Source organism: Vanacampus margaritifer, chromosome 12, assembly GCF_051991255.1.
Source record: "Vanacampus margaritifer isolate UIUO_Vmar chromosome 12, RoL_Vmar_1.0, whole genome shotgun sequence".
NCBI classification, from domain to species: domain Eukaryota; kingdom Metazoa; phylum Chordata; class Actinopteri; order Syngnathiformes; family Syngnathidae; genus Vanacampus; species Vanacampus margaritifer.
Window position 1 is genome coordinate 4,542,330 of NC_135443.1, and position 26,364 is coordinate 4,568,693.

The 26,364-nt window shown below is 39.9% G+C and overlaps 1 protein-coding gene across 13 annotated transcripts in view; it reads left to right on the forward strand.

Moving 5' to 3' along the window:
- Window positions 1-241: 241 nt before the first annotated feature.
- Window positions 242-26,364, forward strand: part of LOC144061098 (methylated-DNA--protein-cysteine methyltransferase-like) — a 237,800-nt gene continuing 211,677 nt past the window's right edge. For 11 of the 13 annotated variants that reach the window (XM_077581193.1, XM_077581192.1, XM_077581191.1 and 8 more), the window contains exons 1-4: window positions 242-392; window positions 1,049-1,330; window positions 14,624-17,286; window positions 19,175-19,283. The gene's annotated coding sequence lies outside the window, so the exon portion shown is untranslated. The remainder of the gene's footprint in view (window positions 393-1,048; window positions 1,331-14,623; window positions 17,287-19,174; window positions 19,284-26,364) is intronic. The other 2 variants (XM_077581199.1, XM_077581201.1) reach the window with 2 other exon arrangements.

A 26,364-nucleotide genomic window follows, 5' to 3' on the forward strand; every position in this document is an offset into this window, starting at 1 on the left:
ATGTCATGTGTCCGTCAAATTCGGTTTTTGCGGGACAGAATCTACGAAATTGGGACACCGCCATACTGCCAGAAATAAAGACGAAAAAGGTGCTTCATTTACTCTAATATGTTTTATTTTTTAATAGATTTTATATATCCAAAATATAATGCAATTTCAAATATCATGTGACTTATTATTATTGTTGTTATTATTATTCCCTCTTTATAATGGCAGGTGCCACACTCCACAATATGGCGCTGTGCTTGAGAGAACCAGCATATAGAGCCTGCTAGAGGGCCGTTTTAAAACTTCTATTTTTGCACAGTTCCTGACTTGTACTGATTGTCTAGTACGCCTATCTATGCTGTTAACGTCGTTGTAGCCCACGTGAGTGAAACGAAGTCGGAATGGTAAGTCAGTTGAATTGTTTGTGTTAGCATGCTAGCGCTAGCCGTAGCTTGTAGTTGCTAACCACCTATATTGGGAATGGAACTCGGACACGCTTGTGCTAACAACATTTGTGCCTTTCCCCAAACTAAAACTAACTGAATATAAGCTTTTTTCAATACATTTTACAGATTATTGGCCATATTAACAGTAGTACTGGGCACCACCGTGCTAAGTTGCTAACATGCATTAGATACTTTGAGTGGTGATTTAATACGTACTTTGTTATGTAGGCTACTGTATGTTTTCAAAATATGCTTGGTCATGGAGACATACTCTAACTTTCCTAACTTAAAATAGCCATTTGTTACAGTAGATACAAAGTGGAGGTCTGAGCATATGGACTCATTTATAACCAAGTTATGCTGACATGTTAGGTTTACCTGGTTGGGGTGTGTGATTGGGTGTTGCAAAAAGTCTCTCCACCACAAAAAACAAAAAAAAAGAAAAATGGAGAAGAATCATAACTAATGAGGCCATTTAGCGCCCAGCACCTGACTTTGGCCCGTGATCTCCAGGAAACATTAGAGGCAATTTGCCATCCACTTCAGGGCTGCTGTCCCGAATGTTATCAATGAGCTTGTCAGGCACACACCTAACCTCCCTTTGTTTCCTGCAGCACGCAGTCCCCGCCAGGGTCCCCGCCGCCTGCTCCCCGGGCCCCCGAAGAGGAACCGGCGGCACGATGTCACACACCTGTTTGGCTGGAGGCTGCGGCCCGGCGACGCTCGCAGCCGCGGGTGCCACGTTGGCACCTTTGCCAACTTCCCACCACCCTATCCCCCCACCCACCCCTCGTCGCTGCCTGCTACGCCCCGTGGATGTGTCAAAATGGCAGATGATGGTCGGGGTGTGTGCAGCTGCTTGGGAGGAGGAGTGCCAAGGGCGCTCGTTTCCTGCGGTGAGTTTTAATTTGCTCTACGCGCGTCTTCTAAAAAGAACACCACCACCCACGCCACCGCATCCACTCCTACAAGCACTTGCAATAAACAGACGCATATCCACAAATCTGTGCAGCACGGTGGCTTCGTGGTTCGCACATCTGCCACGCAGTTGGGTGCGCCTCACACCTACGCATTTTTACAAGTAACCGTCGGAGTTGGACCATATCGTTTTAAAACTTAGTATGAAATCTTACTAAAATTCTTCAAAAAGTAGAATACAGTAGGATATTGCAGGTAATGTGGATAAAAAAGTATTTTTGACAAGTGGAGAAAATAGAGAATCCTGCCAAAACAAATTCCACAATAATAGCTAACAACACAAACTTGCTCCACTAAAATGAGTTAAAATGTTATGTAACTTTTAAAATTATTTTTCAATTATTTGGATTTTTCAGTCTTCACTGTAATGACCATTATTTAAAATAAAGTGGGTAGTAGTAGGCCAAAGAGCATTAATACCTAAAAACAAAATTGGAACTGGATGTAACAATTTTTTTTAAACAAGGCTACTACATTTTGATATGTTTGAATGATTATACGTTTTAAATTCTTTAAACATTATTTTTATTTAATCAGTGATTATTTCATGTAACATTAGAAGTGATACGTACTACACTTTGGGTGTCACTGTTTAAATTCCACTTGGGTATTCTTTAATTTTTCGAGTAAATCATGTCCAATTTCTACCAATTACGTTCAAAGTTGTTTTTTTTTGTTTTTTAGAAGAAATCTTTCTAAATAGTCTTTGCTCAATATTGCTTCTGCAAATGAGTTGGATGAATGATATGGATGAACTTGCACCAACATTAACCATAATTAGTAAAGAGTAGATAAATAAAATAAAATAAAAATCTCAATAAATACTAAAATAACTTTTCGATATACACACAGCAAGCACAATCTGAGAGCTGTATAAAAAACTAATTTAGAAAGATATTAATGCTTACTTTTGATTGACAGATAAGATAAGCATTCATTTTTATTCCCCCCTCCTTCCAAAAACATCCATGCTAGGTTAATTGATAGACTCTAAATAGTCCATAGGTGTGAATGGCTTGTCAGTTGGCAGATGACTAGTCCAGGGTGCATCTCGCCTCTCGCCCCAAAATCAGCTGGGTGGCCTCGAGCTCACGCGCGACCCTAATGAGGACAAGTGCTAAAGAAAATGGATGGATATTCACAAATCTGTCAGCACCCGGTGGGGGTGTAAAAGTCCCACTTGGCCAAATAAAGGTGACAAGGTGTCAGACAGACAACAGTTGTGCCTCAACTTACAAGTTAAATTCATTCAGTGACCAAACTTGTAACTCAATTTACTTGTATATCCAATCCGTTTTCCACGTTGCAATGTATTGAAATGCCATTAAACTGTTCCAGCTCCCCAATAATAAAAACACAATTTTTGGTTTCATGCTTTTGATGAAGAAAATAGCACGGCATTGTAAAATATTACACAGGCGACCGTCTCATTTTCCGTTTTTCTTTTTTGTCTTACAAACACTTACTGTATTACAATAAATAATATCCGATTTGTCTAAAATGTTTTGTTTTGGTCTAAACTGAAACGTGAATTCATATGAAAGAGAGTTTATTTATCTACTTCAGTTCAACTTTTTACGCGTTCACTTTGGCAATTTCACAAAATTCTACCAAAACAAATGTGACATAAACATAAATCAGTACGTCATAATTCAGATTACGATTTTTTTTTAATCAAATCTGTTATTGCAAATGTTCATGTTTCATTAAACTATGTAAATGCGGACTACATTTCTTTGAGCACTATCTAAATAAATAAATAAACTTAAATGTTTGAAAAAAATAAAATAAAGCCTACCTACCAAAATGAAACGTTTTTTTTTTCCCACCAAATTGCACCCTTTGCAATTAAGAGAATTTCATTGTGCTACATTGCAATTTATAGTTGAGGCAGCAGTTCTCTCATACCGTAGTCAAAAATTTAGCTCGCAACACTAAGCAAAAATCTACCAAGTGATGGGCTTGTAACTTGAGAAACTTGTAAGTTGGGGCACTCTAAGTCAAAAAGGGAAGACCAGAGCAAAAGTGTCGCGTATGAAATGGTGGCGTCACGCGGCCCTCTGCCTGCTGACACGTGCCGCACGCAGCGTTGTCAGCGTCAACTTGAATCCCTGTTGATCAGACACCGAGAATGTGTGCCGCCGTGCTTCCCCGCTTTGCGAACAAACCCGCTCTCACGGGGGGGGGGGGGGGGGGTGCTTGGTCTGACAGTTACACCCAAACAATACTCGCTGTTTACCCGAGAACAAACGCGTCCACAGCGAAGCAGCAAATCTATTCTCAATGCACACAAGACATTCAATTTTTGCCTACCGGGAGTGTTTCCCTTTTTATTTTTTTTATTTTAACGCGACAATCCCCCCCCCCCCCCCTTCTCCTTCCCACGCCTTTGATGTTAGCATCGACTATAGGCGGCTAAAAAAACTATAGTTTGCAGCGAGCTGACAGATAAAACGGCGCGAGACGCCATTACCCTGCAAAGCGGCATAATGAGGAGACCTGAACGCGCACAAGACAGGAGCCCGGTTGAATTACGGCGCTCTCTCATCCAAGGTGGGAGCTTTTTGACAGCTTTCCAGGCAGCACAACACATTAGCATACCCACGCTGCCGTGTAGTGCCAAAGAAACTCTTTGATGAAAACAGAACGGGGAGATCTTTCGACGGGGGCCTCCACGCCGTACGTTTTTCTACGTGCCGGTGTCCTCGGCGACAACAAAGACGGGACAACAATGGCAGCCCAAGCGGTGTCAAGCTGCAACTTTATGTTCTCTAATTAGCGAGCCCATGAGCGGGCTTCCCTCCGATTGGCCAACGCACAAGGGCCCGTTTTTTTTTCTGATCCACTCATGCTGTCAAAGCTGACAGACGTTGCGTCCAGAGGTGGGTAGACTAGAAAATAAATTGTACTCAAACTTATATGAAGAAGAGGATGCAAGGGCCACTTTGAAATTCTTGGACTTTTTCATATATATATATATTTTTTTTTTAAACACTCAAAGCAGTTATGTATGTTTTTATATACAGTATTACGGTAATTTTGAAATTGTTACTTCACAGCTTTCTGTTAAAGGCGCTAAATGATTTTTCCAGATTTTGGTCTGGCCAGCAGCCCGGTTTCACAAAAATAGATCCACTCCTGTACTGGACAGCTGCCGAATCACATCACCACATTCAAAAACCAAAACAAGGGCAATCGCCACAGAGGCCAGACAATTTTCAAAGATGTCTTTACGTCATTATGATCGGGGCCGTAGTTTGGACACCCCTACTTATGACTCAGATTAAAATGATGAAGTAGTTACTCCAAATAATTACTTGAATTAGAGTATTCAGTGAATAAACTGCTCAAGTACTGAGAAAATGATGTACGGTTTTATGCCATGCTTCATGTAAATGAGTCACTTTGAAAACTTGACTTTGTGGCTGATCATGTGACTTCCTGTCGCCGTTTGATTGCTGAAATAGCGGTTAACGACTCTAGTGGTTACGCTGGATTTGGTGAAACACTTGTGATGAGTCATGTGACAGTAACAGAGGCAGAAGACTTTCTGACAATCCAAAACAAGTTGCGTAAGCAGTAATTGAAATAAAAGATTAGTGGATTGTAGCTCAATGCGACAGAGTAAAACTACTATTTAAAAAAAACACTCAAGAAAAAAGTAAACTACCGTATCCTGACGTCATGTACAATTTATCCAAAAGGATACTGAAGTAAATGTAACGGTGTCAACCTGGCCTATGAATGTGTCTAAAGTTGGGTTTCCAGTCACCCTTTTTATTCGAATTTTCAAGAAAAGTGAAAATAAAACTGGAACTGGAAATGCTAGAAATTTGAAAAAAGGGCCCAAAATTGCAAAAAAAAGTTTCCATAGTCAAAATGTAAATTTCAATACATTATGGCGAGACCGGATATACGTCGCACGTTTGTATTCACAAAGCAATGTCAGACGATAAAGTAAGGTATGTTTGGGGGGAACGACGAAACAGAAATATTTTTGGAATTAATTAAAAAAGTGAATAGTAACGCTAATTTAGATGTAAAACAGCAAAGAAATGCTACGGTTTATCAAGAATTAAAAAAAGCAAACTCATACGACGTCATCGCACGGCAGTTGCTTCCTGGTCGTCGTCTTCTTCTTTTAAAATTACTGGTGCATCACATCTCTTCGGTGTATAGCGCCACCTACAGCGGCGGGGTCCTCTCTTAGTATTCGCAAAAGATGAACACATTGAAACGGGCATAAGTCGCATGTCCGTTTTGCGCATTTACAGTAAATTCACATAAAAAATTTGAAGCAATTGGATGGAAACCTGACTTGGGACAGTCATCCTCCATTTTTTTAGTAGAAGGTGGTAACACACTTTGAGTGTTCAAAGAGAACCTTGCATCCTCGCAATTCATTAGCTTTTTAGCCAGTTTGCTTATCCGTATTCTAGCGGCGTAGGCTTGATGTGGGCTCTTTTGGCAAGGACACCCTGTACTGAGTTTTGGCACGGCAATGTGCCGCAGTATGCTGCTGACTCTGGGTCTTAACGACAGGCTAAACGAAGCGGGCGTTACGGCCCCCTGGATAGGTCATTACTCGTCCGTGGCCAAGAGCTAAACTGGAGCAGGGCTTTTTAAAGAGGGGAGCAGGTGTGTTTCACCATAGGGGCTGGAGCCGGCCCAAGACCAAACAGCCTTAACGGTCTTTATCTCCTTCATAATGAGGCCACGCTCTCCACACACCTCAACGCTGCCCGCACGGGCCAACGCTGGAGGTAAGGAGACCCAACCCCCCCCTTCCACACACACACCCTGTAACCCCTCCCCTTACCTCACGGTTAAATGGTGACACTTTCAAAATGACCCCAGCCAGGGAGGAACGGCGACATGCCATCAGCGTTCATACACACAAATTGGACAGGCGTGATTCATGTTTGAGGAAATGCTGCTTAAACACACTCCGCTGAAATGGCCTGTGCGAAAAATTTCGTCTCGTGCCGAAAAAATGCAAAAATGTTGTCGTCATAGCTTATAAAAAAGTCATGTAGAAATTCCTTGAGTTGTCCCATCATCAGAAATTTGGCCTTTTTCTGTCACATATCTATTAAAGTCTTTTGATGGAATGGCATTTTCCAGAGATTAGGATCCAGATGGATATTCCTGTTACAATGTATTTGAAAGGATGATGTGGATAAAATAGCCAAAACAAAAAAAAATTACCAATTGAGAAAATCTGAATTAATGAGCGACATGTCTCAGTTCCTATAAAATGCATTTCTAAAAAAACAAAACAAAAACTGTACTCCAGAGCAACTTATATTTTTCCTTCTTAATGATGCTTTTTTTTTTTTTGAGTGGTGCGATTTATATTCCGCAGTGATTTAAAGTCCGAAAAATACAGTAAATACTTTTTCATATTTTTAATGAAATTCTTCTAAATTCTCTCAAGATTTCGCTCCAATTAAATCTCCCTGCTACAAAGTATTTAGAGTGATAATGTGGATGAAATAGCCCAAACCAGATGTTTTTTTTTCACTGAGAAAATTAGAATCCTGCTTCAATGCATTCCACAAACATGGCCGACGTGCTGTGCTGAGAATGCCTGGCCATGAAAACGCAGTGTCAACACGCAAAAGCCAGTTTCTGAATCATTTTGACTATTCAAAGTAATTCCATTTAGTTTTTGCTAACATTTTTTAGTTTTAGTTTTAGTTTTAATCTAGTCCTTTGTGTCAAGTTTTCTGTTTCTGCAAATGTTATCTAGTTTTTATTTTTAAGGGATGCTTGACTCATTTGAGCCATTTTCATCAGTGACAAGTTTGTATTTTGTCCAGAATGAATTTGATAATGAAGGTGACATCACCTGTGCTGAGGAAGTTGTTAACGACCAATCATGGCTCACCCGTTTTCTGGGTTTGGTCATCAAACTGAGCTGTGATTGGTCGTTACCTACTTCCTCAGCACATGCGATGTCATCTTCAGTCGACAGCAAGTGGACAATTTCGTTTTTAAAGGTATTAATTCCACATGAAAAATAATGACGTTATCAAATTCCTTCTGGACAAAATAGTAACTTTTTACTGTTGAAAACGGCTCAATGAGTCAAGTATCCCTTTAAGCTAGGTAACACTTTGTCGACAGTACCACGTGTGCAACCAAACCTTAATATTTTTTAAGGTTCATATTGAACTGGATCACACTGAGAGCTGTTCAGAATATTTTGTCTTTCTCATGACCTATGACGATATGGGCCGGTTGAGACTTTCAAGAAGTAGCAACCGTATGTGGTAAGTGGGCCTTAGAACCAAAATGGCTGACCACGTACTAGTCAGTGTGCGTTCCTTGAAGTCAGTAAAGTTGAATGGAAAGCCTCTGAGTATACACGTATTAGGCTTACTTCTTCTTACTTGAACTTAAATAACTGTCGGAATAAGAGTGTGGGTGGTGCCAGGAAGTGTGTGTAGGTGTGTCTGTGTGTAAGTGCTATTGTCCCGCGCCTTCTCTTTCACCTGTCTGAGTAGGTTTTGTGTGCGGGCGCATGTGTGTCGGAGGGTCCCAGTGCTCCCCGCAGTCTTCTCGGGCCTGTCAGCCGAGTTGAACTTGATCAACATCAAACGGCATAGCATTCAAAAGTATTAGTGTTCTCTGTTGATGGGCCCTCGCGCTATCACAAACCAAGTCCCTGAGCTACTTCATTATTTATTCCTAATTCGTCAGTGTTGTCTCTTACACACACACACAAATCTCAGCTTTAGCCTTGTTTTTTTTATTTTTAGCTTTTTGTATGTCACCTGCACACACAAAAAAAAAAAAGCTGTACTTTTTTCACCTTCGGTTAGTGTCGGTATATTTTATTTGGGGAGTGTTTAGGCCTCGCGTTTCACCCGAGTCCAAAAAGTAGCCCCTGTGGTGCCGCGACCTCTGACCCAGCGTGGGCGATCCCACCAGATGTGGAGTGTGTGGCGGGACGGTGGCGAGGGGGCAGCTCGCTCTCACGCGGGGAGGCCCCCGTCTCCCCAAACTGCCACAGAGAGCATGGCCAGAGGGCTTCTGTCAGCACCGTTATCAATCATACTCCCTCGCTCGCCCGCTCTCCCGCTCTCTCACTCCCTCACGCTCGCCCTCGCGCCGCCGTTTGCTTTTTGCGCCGTCTCTCACTTTGTCTCCGTTCTGCTTTTGTGTTTCTCTAACTTTATTTTTATTGTTTTTTCTTCTTTTTGCTCACTCTCACATTTTCCTTTTTACCCCTCACCACTTCAGACACCTTCTTACGCACGCTGTAGTTAAGCTCCTCCCTCCCTTCTCCCTGCTGCCTCACACATGTACACGCTTTAACCTTCCTGGTACGACTTGCATCCTTCTGATCCGATGCACACGCACAGCTTGTCGTGACCTTCACGCTGTGAGAAGGACGCGGAAGGCAAGATGTTCCCATGTGAATTTAGTAGGCAATGCTAAGTAAAAGTTAAAGTTAGCACTACTTTATTGCAGTCAACGGAATATATTCCACATTTTGCCAGCTTCGGGCACTTGTGAATTGACAGTTTTTTTTTTTTTTAAATAATACATGAAGAAAATTAAAAAAAAAAATGGGAAAAGTATATAAGGGGTTAAGTATATCTTAATTGTTTGTTGGAGTCAAAACTGAATATATTGCACATTTTGCCATCTTAGAATACTTATGCATTCACAATTTTTCACATAAAAACGATGAAATAAATAGCTTCATAAAAATGAATAAAAATTTATAGAAAAGTGTCTCTATAGTAGAACAATCTGAACAGCTATAAATATATTTGAAATGCAACAACTTCTATATGCCTAGAAAGTTGCGTGTTAGTTTTATTATTCAGACTCATAAGCGGTTTAGATGGATGAATGGATTGATATGAAGCCCTCTAGTGGTATGCTAGAGAATCACAAAAAAATTATGTATTTTTTTTTTTTAAGTGCATCGCGACAGTTTTTATTTTTATTTTTTTAAACAATCAAACATTAGAGTTAATGAAAATATTTAATCTACTAATGGAGGGAAATACAAGTTAAAGTACATTTGCAGTTAAGTTGTCTTTAACTTAAGTACAATACATTTACATTAAATAACTAAATATGGTTTGTTTTTAAACATTTGGCACTTATTTAAATTGAACCTACCGTATGCAATTCTGCAATACTTTTTAATTAAATCAAGTACAGTTTAGCTATTTTAATGTAATGTTATTGTTCAAACTGAATATTGTTGCATTGACTTACAATATTATTAGAAATATTTATTAGGAATAAAATCTATCTTGTTTTTGATGAACATTTAGGCCTATTATTCTACTGTATTGTAATTTCCATCATCATGGTGGTAGTTAGAACTACCCATTTATAGTCATAGTCTATTGGGGCATTGGAGTATTTTCTTAGTTGACCAAACAAATTTTACATTTTTATTATTCAAACTCATAATGGTTAAGATGGAATATTTGTGGACAAATTTGCACATATCATCTATTAGAAAAACATTGTAATGAAAAGATCGGAAATATGAGTATGATTTTTTTATGTAACCCTAAAAAGGCAATAGACTAAATAAAAATGTTATTATTCAGATATTAGTTGTAAATTACTTGCAATATTAACAAGTCACAACAAAAAATTAATACCGCAACCAATTTATTCCGTCCCCCCCAAATGTAACAGATTCCTCCTAGGGGTGAATATTAGGTTTACTCTCCACTCTTTCCTCTTTTATGGAAGTGGCTAATCTGCTAACAACATCATCTCCTTGGCGGAGGTCACGGCGCGAGGGCAGACGGCGAGGCAGGCGGCGGTCACATTTTGGCGAGGAGACGCCAGTCGTCCCCGCCATGCGGTGTGAGGCGTTCGCTGACACATGGCACTTTGAAGGCCCCCCCACTCCCCACCGCCCACCTCCACCCGGCCCCCTATAGCGCTGCCATCCTTCACATCTGCAATGAGGGCAAATGGGTTACAGCCAGCAAAACAGACAACAACTAAATAAACAACATACCTGGGGTGGATCCCCTCCAATTTCCGGACTGCCAGTCTGGCTTTGGTGCATTTTTAAAACATCACTAGGTAATTGAAGTGGAGCGTTCACACTGACACATTTGCATGGGGAGGGGTGCACGGTGTGTGTGTGTGTGTGTGTTGGGGGGGGTCCTGGTGTAAGCAATGGAGCAGCTGGTACGCACCAGTACGACTGCGGCTCAACCAGTCCTCCTGACTTCATATGTAGCACTTAATTGGTTCCCAAGGCAAGAATGAAATATTTAGCTCGCACGTCCTTTAAAATGCGATTGATTTTGATCTGACAGCTGTGCCTGTCCCGCGCGAGGGGAGCGGGAGAAACCAGGAAGAGGCTGGCGAGGGCTGTCTGGGCTCGTTGCCTGCGAATAGCGCGACAACACCCACTCAGGCGCACACAAACGACACTATATGGCCACGCCATGTACGGATCACTCATGGATGCCATATGCTATCAACTGAAGTCTCCTTTCAACCCCCACCAACACCCCCCGTCTGTAACCTTAAAGAAGATGCACAAAGCTTTGTGTTCACCAGTCAAAGATGTTATTTTATCTAAAGTGTCTCATGTATAGTCCAGAAGTAATTGTCTGAAAAGCACTTGCACCCAAAAATATTTGAAAAATTGCCTACGTAGATTTATCTAATAATGTTTTTAGTGGACAAAACTCCAACCCCCCCCAAAATTCTAATGTTGTTATGTTTCACTTCTTTCTGTCCACTTTCATTTCTTTTTTAAAGAATGAAATACACATTTTGAACATTGAGACTTTTTTTTTTTTAAGAAAAAAAAAAGTTTTACCTTTTCACACGCATATTTGAAGTTAAAAGTAGGGACTGATACCAGGTATCTGTATCAGGCTGATACCAGAAAGGAAGATCTTTGGTCACTATTTTTTTGGCATTACGTTTAATGAACCTTCTTATATCCAAAGTATGATGGGTATCGGTGCTGTGTATCGGTGAGTAATCGAAGAGTGTTGAGGGGGAAAGTGTGCTTGCTTCAAGCGGTTTGTTACTCCCAGCTGAGGTTTGCTATGAAACTGACACATAAAACAAGAGAACTTGCAGTGTATATTTAAACAATAACAACAAAAAATCGTTTAAACTATATAATTATGTAAAGTCTGGCTGAATATTTTAGTAAAGCTAAGAGCTGCCCGCATATTGCAGCACAACGGCATACTTCACTGAAGGCACACTACTCCAAAATTTTGCTTGTCTTTATAATGTAAAAAAGTGATATAAAAATTGGTGGATTGTAAAATGTGTGCTAATAATGAACCGTGACATATAAAATTACACTTTAAAATATATTGAGATACTTAATGTATGTTTCGAACCGTCTTTTATTGAGGAGATGCACACCCCTAATATATTTATAAATATTCTTTAAAAGAATGCCACATTTACAGTACTGACAAGTTCATTCATATTGGAAAAAAAAAACTCATTGCGTCATATTCTCTTCAACTGAGCCGTACCGAATCGAATCGGAATCCCACAGAATCAAGCCGGATCAAGTCATGTCACTTTAAAACGAATCATCCATATCACACCCCATGCATCGAGATATACATCAAATCGTATTTCATTTCAATGCCCCAATTCAACAATGAAGTCATCATGGTATGACGGTAAAGTTATTAAATGAAAATGAATGGTTATGTTACAATATTATGAGAAGTTCTAAAATGAAACCCGTGGCCTCCCCCAAAATCTAATCACGCTGGCTTTTGCGTTGGAAGTGAACGTATTGCCACGCGCATGGAAAAAGCACTTTGCAGCCACCTTGTCTAAGGAGGCGCAGCTAAGCTTGCCGGAGATGGCCAATCAAATTGGATTAATGTCACTAATTATTTGGCAAGGCAATGGCGTGGTCACGCCATAACATGATAGAAATGCATTAAACCTGCACGAGATCCATGGCCGGGCGCCTCCCCCCTGTCAAATTGACTAAGCTGCAAATTACGTACAAACGGATATATCCTTTATATAACAGCCGCCATTCCCCCCCCCCTCCACTTTATCCTACCTGTCAAGCTGAGAACATCACAGGCTAATTCTTTATTAAGTGAAAGGGCATCGGGGACCGGATGATCCAATTTAAGTACATTGGGCAGAATAGAAGACTAATTAAAACCCATATTTTTACATTATTAATTTTGGAACTTCACTTTTAATGAATGTGAAATGACAGGCCTTCCATTTATACACACGTACACTTTGGGCTGCTCGGCGGGGGAATAGGACTTACGGGTGTACTGCTTGACTGCAGGGGCCGGCCGGGGAGGATGTTTTTTTTTTCCAAGCGTCCGACTTGGTATCAAAAAAGTTGAGACGAAGGTGTGCGCCGCTAACTTGATCCTGATTATGAAATTGTGCTTTTTTTTAAAAAAAAAAAAATTGAGCATAAACCGATTTTGGCTTTCTTAGCTTTCGGGGTGGTAAAATGCCATTTGAGGATGGAGACAAGAAAGTAATCAGGACATCTGTAGCCAGGGGTGCAACCTTGTCATTGACGACTACCTGCACAGTGGTGAGGAAAAAAAGTAGTAATATTACGATATCAACGTCATACAAAAAGAAGTTGTAACATGACAAAAGTTGGGGGGAAAAAAGTGATGTGATGAGAATTAAAGTTAAATAAGAAGAAAACTTGCCGTTAAAATATCAGAATCTCACAAGAAAAAGGTTACAAGAATAAAAAAAAATAAAAAAACTGTAGTCAGGGGTGCAACCTTGTCATTGTTGACTACGTGCACAATGGTGAAAAAAAAAGTAGTAATATTATGCGATATTGGGCATTTTGACGAATATCAGTATCAGCCTTTTTTTAAATCTGATGACCGATATAAGGTAAATCTAAAACAATTTTAACCTCAGAGAGCTATTTATTTAAATGTTCAGTTAATTTTTATACATAAGAGATGCTACTGACCCTGGGAACCTTCTAAACCAAAGAAAGTGAAATTTTTAAGATTTCAGGTATTTTAAAAATTTGAACGGGATTGGGGAAAAAAAATATTTACTGTAGAAAGCAATAAAGAGCTATGGCATTTCCTTGCTTAAGTTTCCAATTATATTATTATATAGACGCAGTAATAACCTTGGGAGCTCCCTGAACGTTTTGTTAGAAATTTTAAAAGATGTCCAAGAATAATTTAAGACATCACAACAGAGTAAAGGTTGACGCCAATACCCCCCACCACAGGTTTTTTTTTATTTTTTTTTACTGAAAATGAATATCGGCTACAAATATCGGTTATCGGCCTCCTTGACTACTAATAATCGGTATCGGTCCTGAAAAAAGCATATCGGTCTAAGTAAGTTGTAACATTACAGAAGTTGAAAAAAAAATTTGGTATTGAGAATTAAAGTTAAAGAATAATAAAATTGCATTATTGCCGTTAAAAAACAAAAACGTAACAAGAAAAAAGTTGTATTAGTTGTATTGCTATGAGAAAAAATGTAAAAAAAAATATTTTTTTAATTGAATGAGTCATATGAGGAAAACGTTGTATTATCATGAGAATAACAAGAAAAAAGTGACGAGAAAAAAGCCACAATAGTATGAAAAAGTCAGTGACGAGCTTGAAGGAGTCACACGGCGTAGAAAGGCTTTTTTGAAATGAGTGTAAACCACGCCGTTTGTGGCTTTTGTGGCTTTCAGCGTGCGAAAAAATGCCATGGAGACAAGAAAGTAATCAGGACGTCTGTAGCCAGGGGTGCAACCTTGTCATGTGGAGTACCTGCACAAAGCAACTTTTAAATGGTGTGTGGCCCATTTCTGCGCTGTCCATCACGCCCTCTAATTAGGCAAATGACCCTGTGTCTTAATTGAAAACACCCCAGCAATGCTCCAGGAAAATCATCTATTTTTGCCAATTCAAAAAAAAAAAATTGCAGTGTGGGAAAAAGAAAGAAGGAGAAGGCGGGACTGGAGTGTTTACCCTCTTCTCTCGATGCACTTCTCATTCCCCACAGGCTAATGCATCCTCACATCCACAAATAGACGCCAGTCAGAGGCCAGCCGCTTTGTAAAATTGAGTCAAATATACAAAACGGACATTTTTTTAATGCCGTTTTTTTCTTCGTTTTTTCTCTCCATTTTTGCGCACCAGCTGACCCCCTCTCGCACGGAATGGAAACCAGTCTTTTTTTTCTTTCTTTTCCTCCGGTTTCAGGAAACTCTTGGAAGGCAAAAGCAACATCCTGAGCTGGTGAGGAGACAGCAGAGGTGCTGACACGCCGACAGGCAGGGGATCCTGGGAAAAGCCACAGACAGGAAGAGCCTGACTGGCTTTGACCCGCCGGGTCAAGGCTGGGGGCTCGGCAACTGAAAGATGTTTCCAAGCCACACTCGCGCGATCATCCACTTTTTTTTACAGGAAACAACTTCCAAATGCAGGCGGATCCTTTTTTATTTTTTTCATTTTATTGCTCGCTCTTTTGTTTGGCTCGCCCGCGACATGAAATGCGATTTGGCCCTGAGCTATATTTGACTTATTTGTTCCAGGGTCACTGTATGTAATTGCACAGAGCTTAAGTCCACGTCCCTTTTCTACCATGCGAAAATATTCCGTTTTTTTTCCAAGTTCACTTTTAACATGTGCTCTGACTAATGCAATTATGCTGTGAAGGCCAAAACTACAGCATACAAAGGCGTAGAAGGGCAACGCTCCAAAGTAAATACAGTATATATTAAAAAAAAAGGATCATAAAATGATGAGGGTAATAAAGTCTTAATGTCACAAGAATACATTTGTAATGTTACAAGAAAAAAAGTCATAATACTGTGATAAATAAAGTCAACATGTTATAAGAATAAATTAGTCAGTCATGGAAGGAACAAAACTGTTGCAATGTCATGAGAATAGTGAAAATAAAGCAGTTGCGAGATAAAAACTTAATTTTAAGGAAAGAAAAATGTACTGTGTAAATAGTTGGAAAGTACAAGAGTAAAGAGTTGTATAGCAAGAAAGAAGTTGTCACTTAACGACAAAAACTTGCAATGTTTTCAGAAACAAACTTGTTATGTTTTGAGAAAATCATATCAAAACAATTTATACTGGTAATATCGAAGAAAAAAGTCCTAATATGAGAATGAAGTAGTCATGTTGCAAACGAAAATGTAACGTTATGGGAAAAAAAATAGTATTATGAGAATGGGCTTTTTGAATGGAGTCGTGATTTTCCCCCAAAAAAACCTTTGTAATGCAACCCAAAAAAATCATCAAAATTCCCCACACAAGCGTAAAAATGTTACAAGAATAAAACGAGGAAAAGGTTTTAATGTTACGAAAAATGGTTGTTGCAACCTGACAAGATAAGATAAAATTTAGTAAAAGAAAATTTGTACTGTTATAGGGGGGAAAAAAGGTCGTAGTTCACAAGATTAAAGTACTAACATGTAGAGATGAAAGACAATGTTAGAGGAATAAACTTACGAATAAACTCAAAATGAAGTTACGAGAATAAATGAGTCATAAGAAAAGTTATGTTGTGAGACAAAATTTGTAATGCTAAGGGATGAATTTCAAGATTGAATGTCATCATTCCCAAAACAAATGGAGACGGGAAAAAATTGAATAAAGAAAAAAAATTGAATGTTAAGTCATTATCCTCTGAGTATGCATTGGTGATATAAACAAAAATACAATTCTAATATTAAAAGGAACAACAAATGTTACAAATATGAAAGAAAAGATGAAAAACAGAACAAACTATGCTCGTACATACTTGTAGGAAAAATATGATGTAGAGACTGGAGTAAATGGCCAACCCAACTTCATTGGCTAGGCCACGCCCCTTAAAGGCATAGTTCCCCCAACTTTTTTCTTCTTCTAATTTTAAGTGTACTCTACGAGAAGAATCCTTCAACACATACAGTAATTGCACTTCATAAAACCATTTTTTTTTCACCACCACGGTGATTATGACTTTTCTCCCACTATTAGTCTGTAACATTCTCCTTCCATTTTCCCTTCTTTGTGATAATAATTTGACTTTATTCTCGTAATACTGTGGCCTACATGTTTTATTTCAGTGTGGCCCTAATAGCAGTTCATACAGTCTCCCTGTCTGACAAGTGTTTTGAATTAGGCAGATTGTATCTTTTTTTCCCCTCTCTCTCTCTCACGTCTGTGTGAAAGTCTCCAAAGGCCTCTTAGAGTAAAACCAAAAGATGGTGAGGGGAGATTGTCCTCTAGCCAGTCGTGCACAACGTCGCATAAATCAAGGCGTCCGTCGTTTGTCACCCTTCTGTCCCGGCAGCTCCTGGCTCGGACCCCACCGCTGTACCGATTGAGATTTTGTCTTTTTTTTTTTTTTTTATGGCCCAAATGTATCCATCAAGCCCTCCGAGTGGCTTGCCAGCCGCCCCGGTCGATCGATGGGTGCGCCGTACCCTCCCTCTCGGCCCCGCGCGCGAGCTCTTGCCTGCGTGGGAAGGGGGTAAGAGGAACCTCATTTTAGCTGGTTTTAGCCTCAGGCCACTACTGTGATTTTACCCCATGCTCCTGGCCTGACGTCATTAAAGATGCATGATGATGGATACCGTGAATTCAACCTCACCGAGGGGGTTTTGAGGTGAAGAAGAAGAGGGAGAGAGAAAGAGAGAGGGGGGGGGGGGGGGGGAGAAAAAGAACATTGCTTGTTTTTCAGATCAGATAAGAATAAATCAAGACTGTTTAAATGTAGAGGTTGCAAGTGGATGCATGTGACTAATCTCCCGGTTGCACATCAGAGGGGAGCAGACGGCAGGCAGGCTTCGCGGGTGGAGAGGCGCCTCCTGACCAGTTGGTGGTGCTCCTGTCACAGTCAATTCCTGCTAACAACACTTTGCAAAGTGAGCCTCTAACACGCACACACACACGCACAGCAAAACACAATCATGCACATGTAGATTTCACATCAACAATGATATTTATGTTGATTTTTTCCTCTTTTCTCACCGCTGAAAATGTTACTAATTCTAGATGATTCTCTCCTTTCCTCTCCTCCCCTTGCATGTAATGCATACAAGATGTAGTATTCATGAAGACACGCACACACAAAAAAAAACAAAGATGCCGATCCATATGCATGTTAGATTCCTTTAAAATATGATCACATACGTGCCAACAGAATGTAGATTTGCAACACCAGGCGTCAAAGTACAGCGCATACCTCTGCCAAGGCTTTGAGAAACACCTTAACCATACAATGCTCGCCTATGTTTAGAATTTTATTGTTACAATTCATGCGTTGGTTATGCTAAAATATAGAAAAATGTTGAAAAATGTGCAAAAGCATATGTAGGTATTGTTTGGGGTCACCTGTCATGGGAACTTACTCGTGTCAGCACCTTGCGATGTCATCATACTATGAGAAAAGTTTGATTTAAAAGTTTTATGGAATATTACATAACTGAGGTCGGATACTATATGAAAAAGAAGCCATAATGTTATGAGAATAAAGTCAAGTCATATTTGTTGAAATACGGATAGTAAAAACAGAAGTGTCCATGTGACTAGAAACGAATACGTTGTTATGCAAAAAGAGGAACAACAAAAATGTGCAATGTTATGGCTAGAAGAGAAATATTGTTTCAAAAGAAAAGATAAACATCCAGTAGAACAAATTATGTAAGGAAAGAGTTGTATTGAAAAAAAGACAAAGAGAAAAATAGGGAAAACTCAAAACTGAGAAAACCAAAATGCTCTGAGATAAAAAAAAAAAAATTATGTTACCAGAATAAAGTCACAATTGTTCAAAAAAGAAATGTGAGGACAAAAATTGTATTGTTTTATGACCAAGCTTAAAACTCAATTTACTTTTCTAGTTCCCTAATATGTCAAATATTTTTTTTGCATTGAAATGAATTGAAATTCCATTTAAACAAAAATGAGAAAGAAAAGAGAAAAAAAGCACTATTGTATAAAAACATAATCAAATGGGTTTATTTAGTATACTGTATTACAGTATTTGTATGTTGGTTGTGTGCCTTTAAGGGGCGTGGCTTCCTCAGTGATGTCCGGAGTGTCGTGTTTTCATTTTCCATTTGTGCGTTTGTCCCATTCAATAAATAAGTGCATCAGCTACTGTGGCTCTCCTTGCCCCACAGGCGAGGGCATTACAGTACATTTAATTGATCCATTTTTTCTCCATTTTGTTTTTGCCATACATGTTTTTATTGTGTTCATTTTTTTTCTCGTGAAAGTACAACCTCATTCTTGTAATACAGTTTATTCTGTTTTTCACCTTTTCTTTAATATTTGCTACATTGAAATGTTTATTCTCTGAATTTTTTGTAAAATGTATTAATCCCCATATTAAAAGAAAAAGTAGTGAAAAATCACCTACAAATTTAGTCATTAATATTCAAGCATTATTTTGTGATAAATGACAAATTTGGAACGGTCAACAACAAAACAACTAAAATCCTGGATGAGCACATTTAGCGTATCATTCTAAAATTTTAAGATGCTGTTGTACATTCTAATTCTTGATGAGGTATTTTGCATTGCAAAGGTTGATTTTATTTCTTAATTTTCACTGCGTATTTCCTCAATTTAATCAAATTTATCCATATCCCACCACAGGTTTCTTTCCTCCATGGTGCAACACTCAAAAAAGTTCAGCGGAAACACATTTTGTGTGAACTTTTACTAAACAGTGTTAAAAAAAAAAACATGTAACTTAAAGCTTCAATGTAACAAAATCCTCTGTGTGCATGTGTGTGTGTTTCTTTCCAGAACTCGTGTGTGTGTCTCCAAAAGTGGGAGTGACAGAATGGGGGAGAGACATTTGACAGCTGTGCTCCCCGGGTTCAAAGGTCGTGTCAAGCGGCGGACGAGTCTCAAGGTAAAGAGCCTGACGAGGGTCCGCCTGCCCGGTCAATGGCTATCGTTTCGGGGGGCCCCGGCTGCGGTAATGGGACCTCACTCATGTGTCAGCTCGCCCAGGAGAAAGTGGGCAAAAGAGATTGAACTTTTAAACTGTCCAATTTCCAGCTTAAAGGCGTCATATGCACGCTGAGGGCTTATCAGTGTCTTTCCGCCTGTCCGGCCACTCCCGCACGTCTTCCCACACTTTTAGACGGTACTGTAATGTTTCCGGGTACAAGTACTTCACGTACGTAATCGAAGCAGAGTTCTCCATCCTTCCAGCAATTTTTGAAGATTCTGGCTAAGACCCACAGGATTGTTTGTTCTTTGGTATAAGCACCGAAACCCATGGAAAGAAACAAAACATTCTTTTCTTACACCAGAAATAGGTTGTTTCTACTTTTTTTTCCTGATCTTTAGTAGTCAGCAGTAAAATATGGGTTGGTTTCGTGAAAAGCAGCGGTTTCTGACTTGCAAAATGGATGAATAATGTTGTATAATTTCCCATGAGCAATGCCCACTTTTCAGTCCTTTAATTATTGTACACCTCAGCAGTAAACCAAATAAAATAAAGGTGACTTTCAACAAAAATACATTCAATATCTGAAAAATGACTTATTAAACTTAAGTACTAGGGCTGGGTATCGATTAAAATTTCCTCAATTGATTCGATTAAAAAAAAAAAAGTTCAGTTTCGATTTCGCTTTTCCCCCCCGATTCGATTAGCTTCACTTCACAATCCGATAATCATTAATTATTTAACATCGATTCTTCTAAATGGAAAAACTCCACAAACATTAAAATCCAAATTCAATTTTGTGAAGGCAGTAACTAACACACGTTATAATCACTTAAGTGTTGCACAAACATTTTCATCAGTAAAGATGAAATGAAAATATTTTCATAATTCTAATTCAATAATTGTAAATATACATTAAAAAAGATTCTGAAGTGAGACAAGTCAGGTCTTTCATAAATGTAAGAAAATACATTTAAATTCATATGAACAGTAAATTTCAAGAAAACAGTAAGATACCAAAAAAATGTCGGCCTTTAAAATACTATTTTCTTATGAATTTCTGGCAAAAAGAGATATTAAAATAATGGTATTATGAATCTATATCAGGCTCGAAACGGAAAATTGATTCAATATCGATTATTCAATATTTTTAAAACCCAGTACAGAAAATGTCGGATACTTTAGGACTTTTACTCAAAACTTCTACCAAAGTTACTTTCTGTGAAAATACTTGTACTCGAGTATCACTTTCAGGTACTTTATACAAGACTGCTTTTAGCCTGCCTGTGTTTGAGCGCCGAGCGCGCTATTCCAGCATCCCGCCTTAACCGTCCCCCAGCTTGGGGAGTTGAATCCGGCCCCCTCACTGGAAGACCCTGAAATAAGGCCTTTATCAGCCGGGCCCACACAGTATCAGGGGGCTCCTCCGGCTGCCTCTGATGTGAAGGGGAGATGGACGGCGCCTCATGCCGGTCCTCTGGTCGAGCACCAGAACGGGATTGGGGTTGGTGGGGGTGCTGGTGGTGTTGGGGGGGGCATTGTGGCGTCGGAATTAAGCAGGCATCAAACGAGAAGAGGAAGCCGTTGTTGATGCATTGTCTCGTGTTATTTTAACCGGCTTAGCGCGAGAGCCTCTTCATGCTGGAGTGTTGTGGGCGCTGGATGCCGATGATGATAAGTGGCGCATTCTCTGTTAAGACTGCTAAGCTGCCGCGCTGGCTCCACCAGCAACATACTGTGCGTGTGCCGATTTGGGCTGTGTGGCTCAAGCCTTTTTCAATAGGTTAGCATGGTCTTATCCTGTCAAAAGCGCTGACTTGGCAGTCCGACGCACGGCCTTTATGGTCTCACCAGTGGGAGCACTCTTTATTTCATAATGCTGACTTTTTTTTTCTTTCTTTTTTTGCAAGAGCTTTGAAAGGAGGGGTGCGGGGGTGGGGGGGGTGTTAAAACACACAAAGAAACTTTTAAAAAATATCTTCATGATGAGTACATGTTTAGAGTGGAAACCTTGTTATGTAGGGTCAAACTAGCCCAATGTAAAGTTTGACAAGAATATTTAGGAATGACTAAATTTAGGATGGCCTTTTCCTTTTCAATCAACCCATTTTCATCCAATGGTGCAGCCATTTTGCCATGATACACTCTAAAAACAGTTGGGTCAAAAGTAACCCAATTATGAATCAAAAATGGACCAATCCACTCTATGGGTCATTTTGACTCAACTTTCTAGGTTGTTGTGTCAAATTGACCCAAGTTGAGGATCGGTCCATTTTTGACCCAACTGTTTTTAGAGTGTATCGCCCTCAAAGCGAGTTTATAATAGTTTTGGATTGGGCACTCTGACGTCAATACCATTCAGCAGCAGGGGGCGGTATAACGTCAAAATGGCTGCACCCTGAAGTGGATGAAAATGGGAGGATTCATCTGTTTCATTTTTTTCCCATCAACACAATTTCAATCAAAATAACGTGCTTTGACTAGTGGGGCAACATTGAACACATCATTGAAAAAGTTTTTTTTCTTGCCCATGTTGTCGAAATCACTTTGGCTATCATTACGTCAGCTTTGATTTGTTGCTGGGATGGAATGTTCCGACAATTTTGCCACTATCCCTAATCCTAATTCGAACCCTCTTCCTACATATTTCAAGATGACAACTTTTTTGCTGCAATATCATTTCCCCCTTTCAGCGTGGTCCTAATATCCTCCGTACGTTGTAAACGCCAACAAGCAACACAGAAATCATTTTAATAATGGCACCAAGAACGTGTAAATAGGCGCTATAAACGCACATGGGGTGGGAAATATGTTTTGCATAGATTTAAACGGCGGCATTTTATTTACCGGCCTGCTGAATAATGGCCCAGCGAAGATAGTTGGAGCTTTAATTCCTGTCGTCTGTCGTATTCGGGCCCATTAAGTGGCGTCATATGTCATGTAGCTGACACCTCCGCCATTGGCTACGGCCTGTTTAAAGCGGCCGTGACGTGTTAATAGCTTAGCCATCAGGACTTGTTCGATTTTATTACCCTTTCAGTTTGTTCCGTCTTGAGTGTGTAATTTTTAGGATTTTTTTTTACGGTTTGAGGCTGTTAATTAACATGATTTAGGGCTAATCTGGTAGAAAATGAAAAAAGATACAAATTTCAAGTGGTGAGTAGAATGAAACCTATTTTTGCCCAAATTGTATGATGATATAGCAAATAATTTCAAAAATGAAGTTTTCTTCGGTTTTAATTGGCCAAAAGTGGTCATGATAGAGCTAAAAGGTGTAATTTTATGTAAACATTTTATGACTGATATGTTTTACAGAGCTAAAGTTTCAAATGATAAAATTTGCCCAAAATCCCCACCCCAACCTTACAAACAATCTTGTTAAAATTACAGTTAAAAACTGTACTTTCATTATGGAAAATTACCATGTTTTTTTTACGAGAAAGTTATTTCACAGTCTTATTCTGGCACCCCACCTGAAATTAACTTAATTTTTAACAGTGTATATCTCATTCGGTTTTAATACAATGAATGCTACCATCTATAGGACATTACAGAATTAGTTTTCACTTTAAAAAAAATTGTCAATTCAAAAAGACATTATGGTAAAATTATTACTGTTAATTTCTCAGTAAATATTTTTTTTTCCATTTTTTTTTTTAGGGTTTTAAAGTTTAATTTTACAATTGAATCCATTAAATAACAGACAAATATTTGTGAAATTACAATACATTTGTGAACGTATTTTAACAATCAGTATTTTTACATTTGACATGCAAAATCAATGTATTTTTGTAAATTAAATGTTTTTAAAATCCAGAAAAAAACAAAAAATTGAAATAAAAAGTAAAATATGTTATATTACAATTTTTCTTAACACAGAACATTTGTATCAACTCAGCTAAAATGATGAAAAAAAGGAAGCAATGTAAACACAAATGTCCACCATAGAGCACGGAGGGTTAATAACGTAACCTGGCAAATCACGACACCGCATCAGGAAGGAGAAAAAAAAACTGCATGAGGGCCAAATGTTTTTGTGGACGGCGTAAAACGCACGCTAATCTGAATGAAAATGAATTTACGCCAGGGCCCTGCTGATGCCAGCCTCCGCCATCGCCGCCATCGCCGCCGCCGCCATCTCGTTCGCAGTAAATTTTCACTTCTGCACGCGCGCAACTGATGCTCGGCGGACACCTCGCCTCACTCTCGAGCTGTCTCATTACCCTGCCTTTCAAGTGGCGGGAGAAGAGACGGGGGTGAGAGCGACGAGACGGAAGCACAAGACGACGAGGGGGCAAGGAGGAGACGGAGCGTGTTATTTTTCAAACGCCGTTTTTTTTTTTCTCTCTTCCCCTCTCTATTGTTTGCCGCGAGTTCACACCGATTTTCAAAAAAAGTCTCACTTCCCTTTCTGACAGATGTGGTGTCATCGCTGCTGTTTAATTAAAAAGGAAATGGAGGTGATGATTGCAACACAGACGTGATCTGATATGATAATGTATTTACAATCGTCGAGATGAGCGTCATTAAGGATGTGTCAAGGACAAAGTCACCCTGGGAATTTTGCTGGGGGTCCGGAGCTGTCAAATGTGTTTTTTTCTGAGGCGGCTGTTTGTTGAGATTGTCAGGCGGCCATGACAGTCACAATTAATAATTCGCACACATAGAAAAACAAAAAAAGGAGATGTGATGGTGTTTTATGTTTTTTTTTTTTTTTGAGCTGGTGGCCACTTGTAAATGAAAGCGGTTTCATACCTGCAGAAAAAAAAGATGAGCCCCTTGATACTATACGGGACTCCATTAGGAGACGACTTTGAGTTATTTTATGAATGTTTCATAAGCATATGGAAGCTTCATCAAAACAAATTGTTTCCATTTTGACAATTACCCGCGACAATCGCCGGCCGCACCTGCCTGGGAAGGGAATGAATAATTTCCAGTCGTTTTAATTGCTTATGTGACAGCTAATCATCAAGGCCTTCATTTATTTATCCGGCTTCATTTGAACTTCCTCCTCGGTTGATAACGTATCCAGCCCCGCTCTCTAGAGTCGTGCCACGCTGATTAAACTGTAGCACAAAAAAAAAAAAAAACTCCCTCCACTATTATGCAGATGCCAGCCAAGGCAGGCCCCGCACAACCTGCGATAATAACATGTAAGATCCGGAAGTTGGTCAGAGGTGGCATACGTACTCTCAAACTCAAATTAAGACTCTGGTAAAAATCCAAGTACCGCTTTAGCTTATTGACATAAGTATCTGAGACCCTGTAAATTAAGTTCTGAGATTGTTTTCTGAAAACGTCATACATGTTTGAAGACAATTATTTACTGAGACTGAGAACTATAGCACTTAATTGTGGAGATACAGTTTTTCACAATGTCAGTTTTCCAGATTTTCGGGGCGGTGCTAAAACAGGCCATGTGACCCCCATCACGAGTCGCCCTCTCCTCGACCATATAAGAACTTAACTCATTTGCACATTCCATTTTAAATGTTTTAAGTGTCCCAAATTTTAACATGTTTTTTTTTTATGCTAGAGCATACAAGAAGGCTTTGATGCATTCTCTGAACTGCAGAGAACTGGTGAAGCAATGGTAGTAATTACAAAAATGGCCAGCAGGTGGCAGTAGAGTATAAGAGATCAACCAGGGCCATGTTACAAATAAGCTGATTTTCCCACAGTTCAAAACTGATTTTTTTATCTGATGAAAGAAGAGTCTCTAATCTTTTTTTTGGTAGGTTCCATGTTTTTATAGCAATAGAACACAATATTCTGTGGGCCTTGCAAAATCAGTAAAACAGCCGGGAGCGAAGGGGGTTGCTTCACTGAAAATGGCTGGGAACGAATATGTTAAGCACCTCCAGTCGCATCAGCTTTCGTCATTGGCGCATTTACGTTGCATTGTTAGCTAGCTAGTTAGCTTGCACTCTGACATACTTCTTCTCTTCAGTTAGTCAGCTGGCACAGCTGACAACATCAAACAATTTGAAAGTAACTCCATTATCAATCTCAATCACGGTTAACTTGACCTTTCTCTATTCACATCTTGTCTACGTTGCCGTCATCCTCGAAGGTTGAAATAAGTAATAAAAACTCATTTTTCATAGAAACTACAGTTGTCTCTTTGTAACAAGTGGTCAGAAAAATAAATATGGAATTAAAGTACATAATTGGGTCAAATCTGCTGAACCACGTTAATAAAGTATTTGTACTTCACACCAGTGCACATCGGTCAGAGCTGTGGAATTCTGGGCAACTTGTTGACGCTTGCAAAATTTGAAAGTTAAAGCACGGCGTGCCATCTTGGCGCCAGTGGGGGGAGCTTGAGCTTGTCTTCTCTAATTGTTGTCGTGATGAGCAGCCAGCCACCAAATGTCATTTTAATCATGTCGCCGTTTAGGTGGCAAATCCATAAAAATTGCCCAACATTGCCTCAAATCAGAGGACAATCTTGACAGTGTGGAGTTATGATGACGACGAACATCTGCACGCCCCCAACTCTCAGAAGAAGCGGCGCATTAGGCCCCGATGTTCCTAGCCGCCGGTGGCTCGTCTGCAGCTGCCGGTGGCGTGCCGGGAATCGGTGTGGTGGCTATGGGGAAATCAGCCACTGCCCCCCACCTCCCCCCGCCCCCACTCCCACCCCACACACATACACACACACACCCCTCCCTGCGCTCTCAGCGTCCCAAGCATGGCCATTAACTGACTGCCAGCAGCTCTGGGAAGGGGAACAACAGATGCCAGCCACTGAAAAGCCTCCAGCTCTTCAGCTCGAGCAATCCCAACTGGGCCGGGACGGGCCTCTGTAGATTTTTGGACATACAGCGAACAAATGTGGACATGAAAAGGGGGGAAGAGGAGGGTTGTCGCCGAGGTAAAGATTTGTTAACCCTCTTGAACTTGACAAGAGACGGCACCCAGGCGCAGATTAGCCCCCTCAAAGCTTGCTTTGGTACGAGGTTGCCGCGTGAATATGTGAATATTGGTGGCAAGTGTGTGCGTGCTTGTGTGTGTTTGGACAAGGAGGGCTGTT